Raw genomic sequence first — 13501 nt, 5'->3', positions numbered from 1 at the left:
CTGCAAGAGAAACGGGGTCAGGGAGGTAGAACTCCTTGCTCGGCTCCTCTGACAACTCTTGCTTTCTTGAGACAGCCTGGGCCAAGCCCAGAAGCAGAGGGTCGGCCAGGGGTCAGAGCTTATCACCGACCTCCGGGCTGATTCTACCAGAGCGTGCTGCCGGTGATGCCGCAGCCCACATGCAAGGAGGGTCTTTTCGAGAACTGCCCATGACTCTTGTTCTCAAACCTTTGTGAGAGACCTCCTTTGTGAGGAGGTCAATTCTTTTTTTATTTCTATTTTTTAATTTAAAAAAATTTTTTGTTGTTGAAGTATAGTTGATTTACCATGTTGTATTAATTACTGCTGTACAGCAAAGTGATTCAGTTATATATGTATATATACATATATATGTGTGTGTATATTCATTTTTTTATATTATCTTCCATTATGGTTTATCATAGGATATTGAATATAGTTCTCTGTGCTACACAGTAGGACCTTGTTGTTTATCTGTTCTATGTATAATACTTTGCATCTGCTAATCCCAACCTCCCACTTCATCCCTCCCCCAACCCCCTCCTCTTTGGCATCCACCAGTCTGCTCTCTATGTCCATGATTCTGTTTCTGTTTCACAGATGGGTTCATTTGTGTCATGTTTTAATTAATTTATTTTTTATTTATTTATTTTTGGCTGCATTGGGTCTTCGTTGCTGTGCGCGGGCTTTCTCTAGTTGTGGCGAGCGGGGACTACTCTTCATTGTGGTGTGTGGGCTTCTCATTGCGGTGGCTTCTCTTGTTGCAGAGCACGGACTCTATGGTGCGTGGGATTCAGTAGTTGCAGCACAAGGGCTCAGTAGTTGTGGCTCGCGGGCTCTAGAGCGCAGGCTCAGTAGTTGTGACACACGGGCTTAGTTGCTCTGCGGCATGTGGGATCTTCCTGGACCAGGGCTCGAACCTGTGTCCCCTGCATTGGCAAGCAGATTCTTAACCACTGCGCCACCAGGGAAGCCCCCGTGTCATGTTTTAGATTCCACGTATGTGATACCATATGGTATTTGTCTTTCTCTTTCTGACTTCACTTAGTATGATAATCTCTAGTTGCATCCATGTTGCTGCAAATGGCATTATTTCACTCTTTTTTTATGGCTGAGTAATATTCCATTGTATATATGTACCACATCTTCTTTATCCATTCATCTGTCAATGGACATTTAGGTTGTTTCCATGTCTTGGCTATTGTAAATAGTGCTGCTGTGACCATAAGGGTGCGTGTATATTTTTGAATTATAGTTTTGTCTGGATATATGCCCAGGAGTGGGACTGTTGGATCATACGGTAATTCTATTTTTAGTTTTCTGAGGAAAATCCATACTGTTTTCCACAGCAGCTGCACCAACTTACATTCCCAGCAACAGTGTAAGAGGGTCCCTTTTCTCCACACCCTCTCCAGCAGGGGTCCTCGCCCCCCCCACCCCCACCCCGTTAGGAACCGGGCTGCAGAGCAGGAGGTGAGCGGCAGGCGAGTGAGCAAGTGAAGCTCCATCTCCGCTTCCGATCGCTCTCATTACCGCCTGGCCCCCCCCACACCGCCCCCTCCCCCCCACACCGCCCCCTCCCCCCCCACCGCCTCCACCAACCACCATCCATGGAGAATTGTCTTCCACGAAACCAGTCCCTGGTGCCAAAAATGTTGGCGACAGCTGGTCTCCAGCATTTGTTATTTGTAGACTTTTTAATGATGGCCATTCTGAGGTATGGCCATCATTAAAAAGGCATCCTGGTGTGAGGTGATACCTCATTGTAGTTTTGATTTGCATTTCTCTAATGATTAGGGATGTTGAGCATCTTTTCATGTGCCTGTTGGCCTTCTGTATGTCTTCTTGGAGAAATGTCTATTTAGGTCTTCTACCCATTTTTGGATAGGGTTGTTTCTTTTTGTTGTTGTTGAGTTGTATGCGCTGTCTGTATATTTTGGAAATTAAGCCCTTGTGGGTCACATCATTTGCAAATATTTTCTCCCAGTTGGTAGGTCATTTTTTCATTTTGTTTATGGTTTCCTTTGCTATGCAAAAGCTTGTAAGTTTGATTAGGTCCTATTTGTTTATTTTTGTTTTTATTTCTATTGCTTTGGGAGACTGACCAGGAGGCCAATTCTTTACCCACCCTGCTAGGAGGATCTCAGGAGAAATTCCTCCAGGACTGATATTAATACCAAGAGCAGGAGGAGTTTTCCTGAGCAACTGGTTGGTTGTTAATCTCAGAGACTCCTAGAATCATGTTATTGACTGAGTCACCCTTCCTACATCAGCTGCTGGGATATTTAAAGCAGATTTGTGGTCCCCTCCCCCAACACAAAGCAACTGGGGCATTGTGGTAACCATTTTATACTTGTTCCTGGCGTGTGATGGCCCCACCTTGCTTCTTCGTTCCTCTTTCGCCTTCTTTGCTTCATTGAGGTAAAATTACATCCAGTGAAATGCACACATCTTATGCAGACAACTGGATGAGTTTTGACAACTCAAATGTTGACACCCATGTACCAATACCCAAAGCAAGAGAAAGAGCATTTCTATCACCCCGAAAGTCCCCTCATATTCCTTTACTGTCACCTCCTCACCCTGAAACTGTCCTTTCCCTGCTTTTAGTGTAGTCTCTTATTGTTTTTCATGTAGTCTTTTAAATATCTTAAATTCTCTCTTGGAATGGGAAAGGAGATGAATAATGAGGATATAAAAGTGATGGAGAGGTCCTGGCCCTGGCTCATTCCCTTACAAAGCTTACCTCCCACCTGGGAGAACGACACCCACAGAGGAAGCTCAGATCCCACCATCTGAGGCCTTCTGACCACGTGCCGGGTTCCTGGCCAGGCCCTCCTTCCCTCTGCATAACTGGAAGCCCCCTCTGTATCTCGCTACCCAGCCTGGGGGTGCTTCCCAGGACACTTCCTCATGGGTGACTCTTGCCTTTGTTCAATGTCCCTTTCCATCTCTGATCATCACGGATCCCCCCCTTCCTTCAACCCAGCCCCAAACTTAGTCATCACAGTTCATCCTACAAACCGTTTTTGCTACGTGCCCGTCACTGCACCGGGTGAGGGGGACACAAAGACAGAGCCTAGATGGTTCTGGGCCTCTGGTAAGTAAGGGGCTTGCTTACCCACATGTGGAAAAGTCACCTTACAATACAAGGCAGTATGTGACCTCAGAAGAGGAGAATCACCGTGAATTTACACGCATCAACCTCAGCGAGGCCCTCCACAGCAATCTAAGGTCCTCGAGTTTATTAAGCCATTCAAAAATATTTATTTTATGTTTGCTATGTGCCAGGCACAGTTCTAGACACTTGGGGCATATCGGTAATTAAAACTGTTGAGGCCCCCTGCCCTTGGGGAGCTTGCATTGGAATGGGAGAAAACACATAATAAATGTAAGAAATAAGTAAATCAAGTAGGATGTGAGAAAGTAACCATTGCTATGGCAAAAAGGAAAAGGGCAAGATGAGGGACCAGGAATTGGGGACCAGGGCCAGATGCAGGATTAAATGAGGTGGTCAGGGTGGGCCTCATTGAGCAGAAGAGATTTGAGCAAAGACATGAAAAGGGGAGGGAGGAGATCTAGTGGCTATCTAGGGAAACCTCTTCTAGGCCAGTGGTTCTCAGGCCAGTGGTGTTTCCTCCCTCTTACCCAGGGGACTTTAGCCAACATGTGGAGACATTTTTGTCATCACAATTGTGTGTATGTGGAGGTGCTACTGGCATCTAGAAGGGAGAAGCTGTAAACATCCTACAATGCACAGGACAGCTCCCACGACAAAAACTTAGCCAGACAAAGAGTCAATAGTGCCAAGGCCAAGAAGCTGGTCCAGTAGTGGGAACAGCTGGTGCAAAGGACCTGTGGCAGAAGCATGCCTGGTGCTCATGGAACTCTGGGAACCTGTGTGGCTGGAGGGAGGACACAGGAGCCAAGGTCGGAGGGGAAGGGCCAGCTGATGCAGAGCAGGGAGGCGAGTGATGACGATGTGAGCAGTCACTGCAGGGTTTGAAATGGAGGAGTGATGTCATCTCGCTGAACGTTTTAGAGGCTCCATCAGGCTGCTCTGCTGAGAACAGGCTGTGGGACCGAGAGCCAGAGACCAACGCAGTGACCCTGAGAGCCAAGTTGGACTTTCTCCTCTTTCCTCCCCGTCCCCCATCCCTCCCCCTTTCACTCCCAGCTGAGGACCTCAGCCCTCAGAGAAAAAGCAGCAGCTGTGGATGAGACTCCCGCCCCTGCACCCCCTGCTCACCCTCCTTTCCCGGTACAGGGTACAGGCCAAGCCCCAGGCACGGGCCCAGGATTCCCCTCCGGTCCATCCCTTCAATGCGCAGGCGCACTCCGGTATCTCCCATGTGAGAAACCAACCAACCAGCCCCAGAGGCAGAACTGTCCTTCAAGGCAGGAGACTCTGGAAGGGGTCACCATCCAGCGCCAGCCTTCTGAACCGTTGAATCCCTTTGTTATGAAAGATCCTAGGAGTTCCCACCACCTCACAGTGTGAATTCTTCTTGCCCTGAGCAGGCATTCCTTTTCCAGATAAAACAGAAGGGGAGAATTTAAAACAGTTAACAGAAATGATCAAATCTACTATAAACTCCCCCTCCCACTGGCCCTGGAGCCCTCGTTCAGCTACCATCCCCCACCCCATCCCCCTGCGGCCAAACCACATCTTCACCCACTGCAGTCTGGTTTCCGCCTCCCCAGCTCCACCAAAACTGTTTTAACCTCCATGTTGTTAAATCAACACAGCCGACCCCTCCCTGCTCCCTGACACTCCATCCTCCCCTCCTGCCCCATTGGGGCTCCTCATGCAGTCTTCTGGAGTTCCTCAGGGTTCAGCCAGCCTCTACTTCTCCTCTCCCCCTCCCCTTTCTCCCTGGGTGATCCCCTCCCACAGATTTAAATAGCATTTATTTAAAATATCATTTATACCCTGAGCCTGGCTCCAACCTGAAATACCCAAGCACTAGGCAGACTTCTCTGCTTGGACATTTCATGGGTACTTCAAACCTAACACGATCAGAATGGAATTCTTTGTCTCAGACCTGTTCCTCTCTGGAGGTCCCCATCTTGATGTATGGCACCCACATGCAGCCAGGTGCTTGAGCCATCCGAGCTGCCCTTGGACCCTCCTCTCCTTCGGGACCATTTCCAAGTCGCGTTGCTGTTCTGTTTTGTGAATACGTCTCAAGGCCATGCGCGTCTCTCCCTTTCCACGCCTCCTCCTCAGCCTTAACTGCCATCGTCTTTCTCCTGGAGTCCCCAGCCAGCTCCCTGCCTCTTCTGTCCCTCCCTCCAATCTTTTCCACGTGATCTTTCTAAAGCAAAATCTCCTCCCTCCACGGCCTGAACCCGGTTTAATGGCTTCCCTCTGCCCTTCGGATCAACTCCCAAATGTCGAGTCCAGCCTCCCAGCCGGCCGCTGCCCCTCCCACACCATGTTCCGCCAGGTCTTCCCCACCCCTGGGCCTTCGTCTGCCTTCTAGGGATGCTCTTCCCCTCCCAGGAAATATATTATTTATGTTAAAATATATTTTATGGGTTTTTAAAATTTTTTTTAGGTGTTGTAAAATACACGTAACATATAATTCACTGTCTTAACCATTTTTAAGCGCACAGTTCAGTAGTGTCAAGGACACTCACATTGTTGTACAACCATCACTGCCATCCATCTCCAGAACTCTATCCATCTTGCAAAACTGAAATTCTGTACTCCTTAAACAATAACTCCCCATTCCCCCTTCCTCCCAGCCCTCGGCAACCACCATGCTACTTTCTGTCTCTATGATTTTCACCATGCTAGGTATCTCATATAAGTAGAATGATATAGTATTTGTCTTTTTGTGACTGGTTTATTTCATTTAGTGTAATGTCTTCAAGGTGCATCCGTGTTGTAGCATGTGTTAGAATGTCTTTCCTTTTAAAGGCCAAGTAATATTGTATGGATATACCACATTTTGTTTATATATCCTTCTATCCATGGACGCTTGGGTTGCTTCCACCTTTTGGCTATTATGATTAATGCTGCTATGAACATCAGGGTCCAAATATCACTTCGAGATTCTGCTTTCAATTCTTTTGGGTATATACCCAGCAGTGGAATTGCCAGATCATATGATAATTTTATTTTTATTATTTGAGGAATGGCTATGCTATTTTTGATAGTGACTGTACCATTGTACATTCCCACCAACAGCAGCACACAAGAGTTGCAATTTCTCCACACCCTTCCCAACACCTGTTATTTTGTGGGCTTTTTTTTTTTTAATATTAGCCATCCTAACTGTTGTGAGGTGATATTTCATTGTGGTTTTGATTTGCATTTCCCTAATGACTAGAGGTGTTGAACATCTTTTTATGTGCTTATTGGCCATTTTTTAAATCTTCTTTGGAGAAACGTCTATTCAAGTCCTTTGTCCATTTTTTTTTTTTTTTAAAGAATTTCACTTTTATTTATTTATTTTTGGCTGTGTTGGGTCTTTGTTTCTGTGCGAGGGCTTTCTCTAGTTGAGGCAAGTGGGGGCCGCTCTTCATCGCGGTGCGCGGGCCTCTTACTGTTGTGGCCTCTCTTGTTGCGGAGCACAGGCTCCAGACACGCAGGCTCAGTAGTTGTGGCTCACGGGCTTAGTTGCTCCGCGGCATGTGGGATCTTCCCAGACCAGGGCTCAAACCCGTGTCCCCTGCATTGGCAGGCAGACTCCCAACCACTGCGCCACCGGGGAAGCCCCTTTGTCCATTTTTTAATCAAGTTTTTCTTTTGGAGGAGGTTGAAGGAGTTCTTTATAATGTGTAACCCCTTATCAAATATGTGATTTGCAAATATTTCCTCCCATTCTGTGGGGTTGCCTCTTCACTCTATTGATGTATCTTTTGATGCACAGAAGTTTGAATTTTTGCTGTAGTCCAGTTTACTTATTTTTAGTCTTGTTGCCTGTGCTTTTGGTATCATATCCAAGAAATCATTGCCAAATCCAAAGTCATGAAGCGTTTCCCCTACGTTTTCTTGTTTTAGAGTTGTAGCTGGAAATACTCATAAACTTCTCTCTCCCTGGTTAACTCCAACTCAAATTTGCCTGTGTAAATGACCCTTCCACAAGAGGCCTTATCTAATCCCAGCTGCATTCCTGCTGCCCTGTGACATCCTCTCATGGCCCACACAGTACAACTTCCCCTTCGTGGCCCTTTTCCCAGGGTAGCGAGATTTTTACTTGGTGGACATTTGTCATCTTGAAGGCAGGAGCCTCTTGTTCTCACTCCAGGACTAACACCCACCACAGCACTTGGTACCTAGTGGGCCTCCGTACATTTTTGTTGAATGAATGAATGGCCAAGTGTTAAGTGAATGGGACAGAGGGTGAGCACGCAGGGAAGTTAAAGCTGGATGGCCAGAAAGAGGAGAGGTCTGATCCAGGAAGGCCAGGAACAGATTGGAGAGGAGAGAAGTTCGGGAAGGGCTTCTAGCTGGAGGGGACAGCATATACTCAGAGGTGAGACTGAGCAAGGCCGCCAGACATGACCAGGTGGCCAGAATGCCTGGCGCAGGGGCCGTGTAGGGAGCAGTGGCCGAGAGGGCTGGGTGAGCCCGGCCTACACTGGGTACGTGAGTCTGACCAGGAGAATGAGGGGGACCAGTGAGGAGATGGAACCACCCTGTGACCTAATAAAATACTGTCTCTAGAAGATTCTTTGGCAATAGGGTGCACGATGGGTGTGAGGGGAGGAGATGCTGGAGATACAAAAGCCAGTATGGAAACTTCTGTTGGTTGAGAACCACACTGTCTGAGACCCAAGCTCATTGCTTAAGTGCTACGGCCTTTCCATCTTTTGCTAAACTCTTTGCGAAGAACATCCTGGGCAGAGCTAACTCGTTGCTGCTCAGCCTCCCGGTGTGATCCTGTTTCCTGCCCTAGTCGTGCACGTGAGTTTGGCCCTGTACACACCTCATCTTTGTCCTTGTCATCTGCCATGCCTGCACTGCACAGCCGGACACACAGCAGCCCCTGAGCTGACAGGTTAGGCGAATGAATGCTTCAATCAGGCATTCTCTTTGCTCCCTGAAAAATGGGGCCTGCCCCTCCATTGCAGTTTAGGGGAGAAGACCAATATGTTTTCTCAAAATAATGCCTGGTCAGACAGACTACAGAGTATGTTCCTTGTATCCAACTACAATGTCCTCTTGGTATAATGAAAATTGCTTTGCACTCCTTGCATACAAGTGAGGGCTCAATAACTATTTGTTAGCGGTGAACAGAGAGCGGTACCTCAATAATTGTTAACTGATGAGCCCAAACATGACTTAAGTACATGCAAACAAACAAGCCTTAACCTCCACCAAAAGCCTAAGGACAAAGCTGCCACCAGCGTGGGCATTTGGTGTCATTTGGCGGCCCGGGATCTGACCCTCCTGTCTGGGCAATTTCCTACCATATGCACATTGCTAGGAGGTGGAGCCATCCACCCTCGTTAGAGACCCTAAAGCCAGAGGTTCACTTTCCCAGCATCCCTTGCAGCTGATGGGGGACACATGACCCAGGCTGAGCCAGGTGGACCACTGCCCCTTCAGACTCTGGTTTGAGGGCTGGAGAAACAAAGCAACAAGAAGCACATCCATCCCAGGGCCAGCAGCGGCCTCCAGCGTCCAGGGCCAGTGGTGCTGGAGGTCCTGGCTGTGCGTGTGTCCCGCAGGGCCTGTGGCGGGCATACCCTCACCAGGCCAGATCTGCAGGGAGCTTTGGTCTGTGTCCATGCTGCGGCTCCCTTGACCTGGCTATCCAGGCTTGCTGGTGATTCTGGGAGCCTATGGCCTTCTGATAAACTGCTTTTCTGCTTATAAACAACAGGGATGGTTTTTATTGCTAAAAACGCTAACGGCTCAGCCACAGACAGGAGCTTGGGGCAGAGGTGGAGGCCTTATGTCCTGCTCGTCTGAGGGCCACGCATCAGCTCCAGGCCCAGGCTCTGCCCTGGGGACCCCTCCAGCAGAGCCTGAGCAGGACTCTGAAGCAGTGGGGTCAGAGGCTGTCCTAGCTCGAGGTGCCAGACCAGCAGCAGAAGCATAACCTTAAATGCAAATCCTCCTTCCCAGACCTACAGAATCAGAAATGCTGCTGGAGGATCTCCCCGCTGGTGCAGTGGTTAAGAATCCACCTGCCAATGCAGGGGACACCAGTTAGAACCCTAATCCGGGAAGATCGATCCCACATGCTGCAGAGCAACTAAGCCCGTGCGCCACAACTACTGAGCCTGTGCTCTAGAGCCCATGAGCCACAACTACTGAGCCCACGTGCTGCAACTACTGAAGCCCGTGTGCCTAGAGCTGGTGCTCCGCAACAAGAGAAGTCACTGCAGTGAGAAGCCCATGCACCGAAACGAAAAGTAGCCCCCACTCACTACAACTAGAGAAAGCCCACGCGCAGCAACGAAGACCCAACGTAGCCAAAAATAAATATATTAATTAATTTAAAAAAAAAAAAAAAGAAATGGTGCCGGAGGGGCCCAGCAATTGATGCTTTAACAAACCCTCTAGGTGGAGACGCAGATGCTCCCTAAAGTTTGCCGTAGAGCTTAAGGGAGGAGCCATGTGCGGCAGAAAAAGCAACAGACAGAAAGCAGAGACCAGGTTCTGGCCCTTGACTAGTTGGCTTTGTACTCATTTGCCTTCCTTACTTTTCTGAGTCTAGTTTTCTTTCATCCATAAAATGGGGATCATGATATCACCATAGAGGTTTTTTGTGAGGATTAAATTAAGTAACACTGTACACATACAGTGCCAAGCATGGTGACGGTCCCACAGGAAATGGCAGCCGTCACTGTTCAGACTGGTTGCAATTAGTCCTCTTAGCGGACAGCTGTGCAAATTTGGGCTGGGCCTCTAGTGTCTCAGCCTCATTTTTTCCTCTGTAACATGCAGATAACAACCCTCACCTCCCAGGCTTGTTTGGAGGATCAAGGAAGATAAACTATGAAAGCAATGTTTTGCACAAACTAAAACATGAGACTATGAAAACACAAAGTAAAACACAAACGTTCAAAAATATTCCACCTAGATACCAACACAAGGTGAGGCAGGGCTCACCTGTGGGCTTCTCATCAGGCCTGGGCTCCGACTGTGGGCGGGGGCTGCATTAGGCAGAGGGGACCCAGCAGTGAGCTGGCAGATATGGTCTCTGCCCTTGAAACTGCTCATAATTGAATTTCCAACTCATTCAGACCAGAGTAGACTGCTGCTCATATTTCTACATTGAAACATTTATGTCGAGTTGTGTGTGTATATATATATATATATATATATATATATATATATATATATATATACACACACACACAGATGTATATTTATACATATTCATACATGTATATAACTACAAAATTATCTCTCTCCCTATATATATATATCATATAAGACTTTGTCTCTGTGTGTGTGTGTTAAATATGTGTGTGTATATGTAATCATATAGATATGCATTAGATTTAAACTGAGGTAAGTTTTGAAAATGTGCATTTTAAAAATATGTTGATAATTCCCACCTCATTGTATTCATTTATTTAGACCAGATGAGACATGCAAATGGGAATAAGAGTATATAGTACAAATTCTCTCTCACTGCAGACTCGCACATACCCAGTTCCCCTTCTGCAGGGGAAACCCTGGTACCAGTTTTGTGTGTCTCCTTCCAGAAACATAGGCTGTGCATATGCAAGTTATATGTGCATCTGTCTGTGTGTGTGTGTCTGTGTACATGTGTGTTTTACATCTTTGCTCTTTTAACTTAACAATATATAATAGAGCTTGTTCCTTAAATGGCTGCCTGTGTGCGTTAGGTTTTGTCCACGATTTTTTGGCCACAAGCAATCATACAATGACAAAATACACTGCTTTAAAGATGCCATGATATGGCCCCAGCTCTCCACTCTAGAGGCATTCCCCACACCCAGGCCTGATTTCTTTTCAGCCCATTCTCCCACTTGAGACTCAAAGAGTTGGGTGGTTCATCCAAGGCCTTACCAAAGGCCCTAAGCCAGTGGGGCCCAGAATCCAGGTTTCCCATTTCCCAACCCATCTCCAGCCAAGGGGTTAATGGCTGTTGGCAGACATGACGAGTGTATTTTTTTGATTGATTTGTGCATTTACATTTGCCTTCCCAAAAAGGTCTGAGGCGGCTGCCATCGAGGTATTGGACTTGTGTTTGTTGTTACCATTCTCGCCTGCTTGGAGAGAGGCCAGATGGTCTGAACCATCACAGCCAAGCTAGAACTGAGTCAAGCTGCAGCACAGGGCCAAGGCTGAGGCAGGTGCCAAGGGCCAGGGGCCAAACTAGATTGATCACATTACCTGTCAGGTCAAGCACCAAGCACCATGCTGCCAACACAACCAAGTCTGAGCTTCAGGCCACAGAGCCAGGCCAGGTAGGGGGGTCCAGTGCACACACCATCTGGGAGCCTGGCCCCCTCTTGACATTCAGTGCCGTCTGGGCGGAGTCTTACTTTGAGGCAGATATTAAACGGATGGAGAGCTGAGGATAAAAGTAAAAGCCTTGTAACCAGGAAACTCTGAAATAGAGAAGGTACAAAGTCAAAACAGTAGATGACAGGCTAATGACTGCCCACCTAACCTTGGAAAGCTGATTCCTCTTCTCTACTCACCAAATCCTACCTGGTCTTCAAGGCCAGGTCCTCTTTCCTCTCCTCTGGGGAGTGATGGAACACGTGGGGAAAGAGGAGGTCACTTTGGAGACCCAAGTTTGAATTCTGGTACCTCCACTTCTTGGCAAAATCACTTATTCTTTCATTCAACAAATATTTATGGAGCACCTACTATGTGTGAGGCATTAGCCGGGTTTGGGGAACAAAGATAAACAAATCACAGCCCGTGCACCCATGAAGCTGACAGTAGAGAGTCAGGTGAGCCAACAGATGATATCATGGTGGGATAGTGATGTGATCGGGTGAGCACAGGCAGTTGGAACGCAGAGCGAGGCCCTAACCAGGCAGAGGATGTGCAGGGACCTGAAAGGGGCAGGCAGAATCCTTCAGGGAATTCCCTGGGACCAACCAAGGAAAAGTAGCCATTTATTCAACAAATATATAAAGTGTCTACTGTGTGCCTGGCACCAAGCAAGGCACTGGAGATACAATGAACCACAGCACGGACTCATGGAACTTCACACTGCAGTGAGGGGATGGACAATAAATATAAATTGTGCTCAGTGCAATGACGGCAACACACAGCGTTGTGATCGAGAATAACACTGGGGTTGGGGAGGGGATACAAATGTGGGAGGGAGGATGAGACAGAACCTTGCGGTGTTGGACCACACTTAAAGGTGTCATATGAATTTACTATACAATATTTATATATCCTATCTGTGTCTGATAAAGGTTCTAGAAGCAGTGGTACTTCCAGAAGTACTGAGTTTACCCTGTGTTTAGATCTTGGCTTCTAATAGACCTGTCTGTGATGGGAAACAGAATTCCTTGAAGAACTCCCAGGGCTGGTACAGAGGAAATACAAAGAGTGCCTGGAAGAGAGAGGTGGGGAGGAGAAGAAGAAAGAGAAAGAGGAGGAGAAGGGGAAGAGGAAAAGGAGGAGGAAAACTGAAGAGGACACAGGAATCAAATGGAAAAATCCCCCACTGGATGAATATGGAACAATATACATATTAAAATGGATAATGACTTAATAGATTGTAATACATTAAATAATACATGAGCAATGAACACATGGCTATCCTAAAACTAAAAACAAATAATAAGTGGAGGGCTTCCCTGGTGGCGCAGTGGTTGAGAATCTGCCTGCCAATGCAGGGGACACGGGTTCGAGCCCTGGTCTGGGAAGATCCCACATGCCGCGGAGCAACTAGGCCCGTGAGCCACAATTACTGAGCTTGCGCGTCTGGAGCCTGTGTTCCGCAACGAGAGGACAAGACAGCGAGAGGCCTGCACACTGCGATGAAGAGTGGCCCCCCGCTCGCTGCAACTGGAGAAAGCCCTCGCACAGAAACGAAGACCTAACACGCCCAAAAATCAATCAATCAATAAATAAATTTATTAAAAAAAAATAATAATAATAATAAGTGGAGAAGAAGGGAAATTACAGTAGACTGTAATTAATAAATACAGAGGAAGAATTAGGAAATTCATGTCTTGAACCCAACATAGTAATAATTGATTCAGGCAAGAAACATTAAAGGATGTTAAAATCTTTAGGTAAACTTTTGTTGGAGAACAGGATATTTACAGGGTCTCAAACGTCTTTCCACAGACTTTTTTTTTTTTGGCCACATGGCCTGCAGGATCTTAGTTCCCTGACCAGAGATCAAACCCGTGGTCCCTGCAGTGGAAATGTGGAGTCCTAATCACTGGACTGCCAGGGAATTCCCTCCACAGACTATTTATTCATCACAAAGATGATAAAGGTAACTTTAGAGTGGAGAAGCCTGGCACACGTGACCTTAACCAAGGGATCAAAGTTAACATCACCAGT

General features: G+C 47.2%; 1 long non-coding RNA gene across 2 annotated transcripts in view; it reads right to left on the bottom strand.

Annotated features, from left to right (window-relative positions):
• Positions 1-1661: 1661 nt before the first annotated feature.
• LOC309650201 overlaps positions 1662-13501 on the bottom strand; it is a 34550-nt gene continuing 22710 nt past the window's right edge. For both annotated transcript variants that reach the window (XR_014257448.1, XR_014257449.1), the window contains 3 exons: positions 11351-11531; positions 4268-4545; positions 1662-4092 (listed from right to left, as the gene is read on the bottom strand). This is a non-coding gene — a long non-coding RNA (uncharacterized lncRNA). The remainder of the gene's footprint in view (positions 4093-4267; positions 4546-11350; positions 11532-13501) is intronic.

The sequence above is a fragment of the Balaenoptera physalus genome (genome assembly GCF_965194825.1).
Source record: "Balaenoptera physalus genome assembly, chromosome: 20".
Lineage (NCBI taxonomy): Eukaryota > Metazoa > Chordata > Mammalia > Artiodactyla > Balaenopteridae > Balaenoptera > Balaenoptera physalus.
This window is presented reverse-complemented; position numbering and strand designations above follow the sequence as displayed.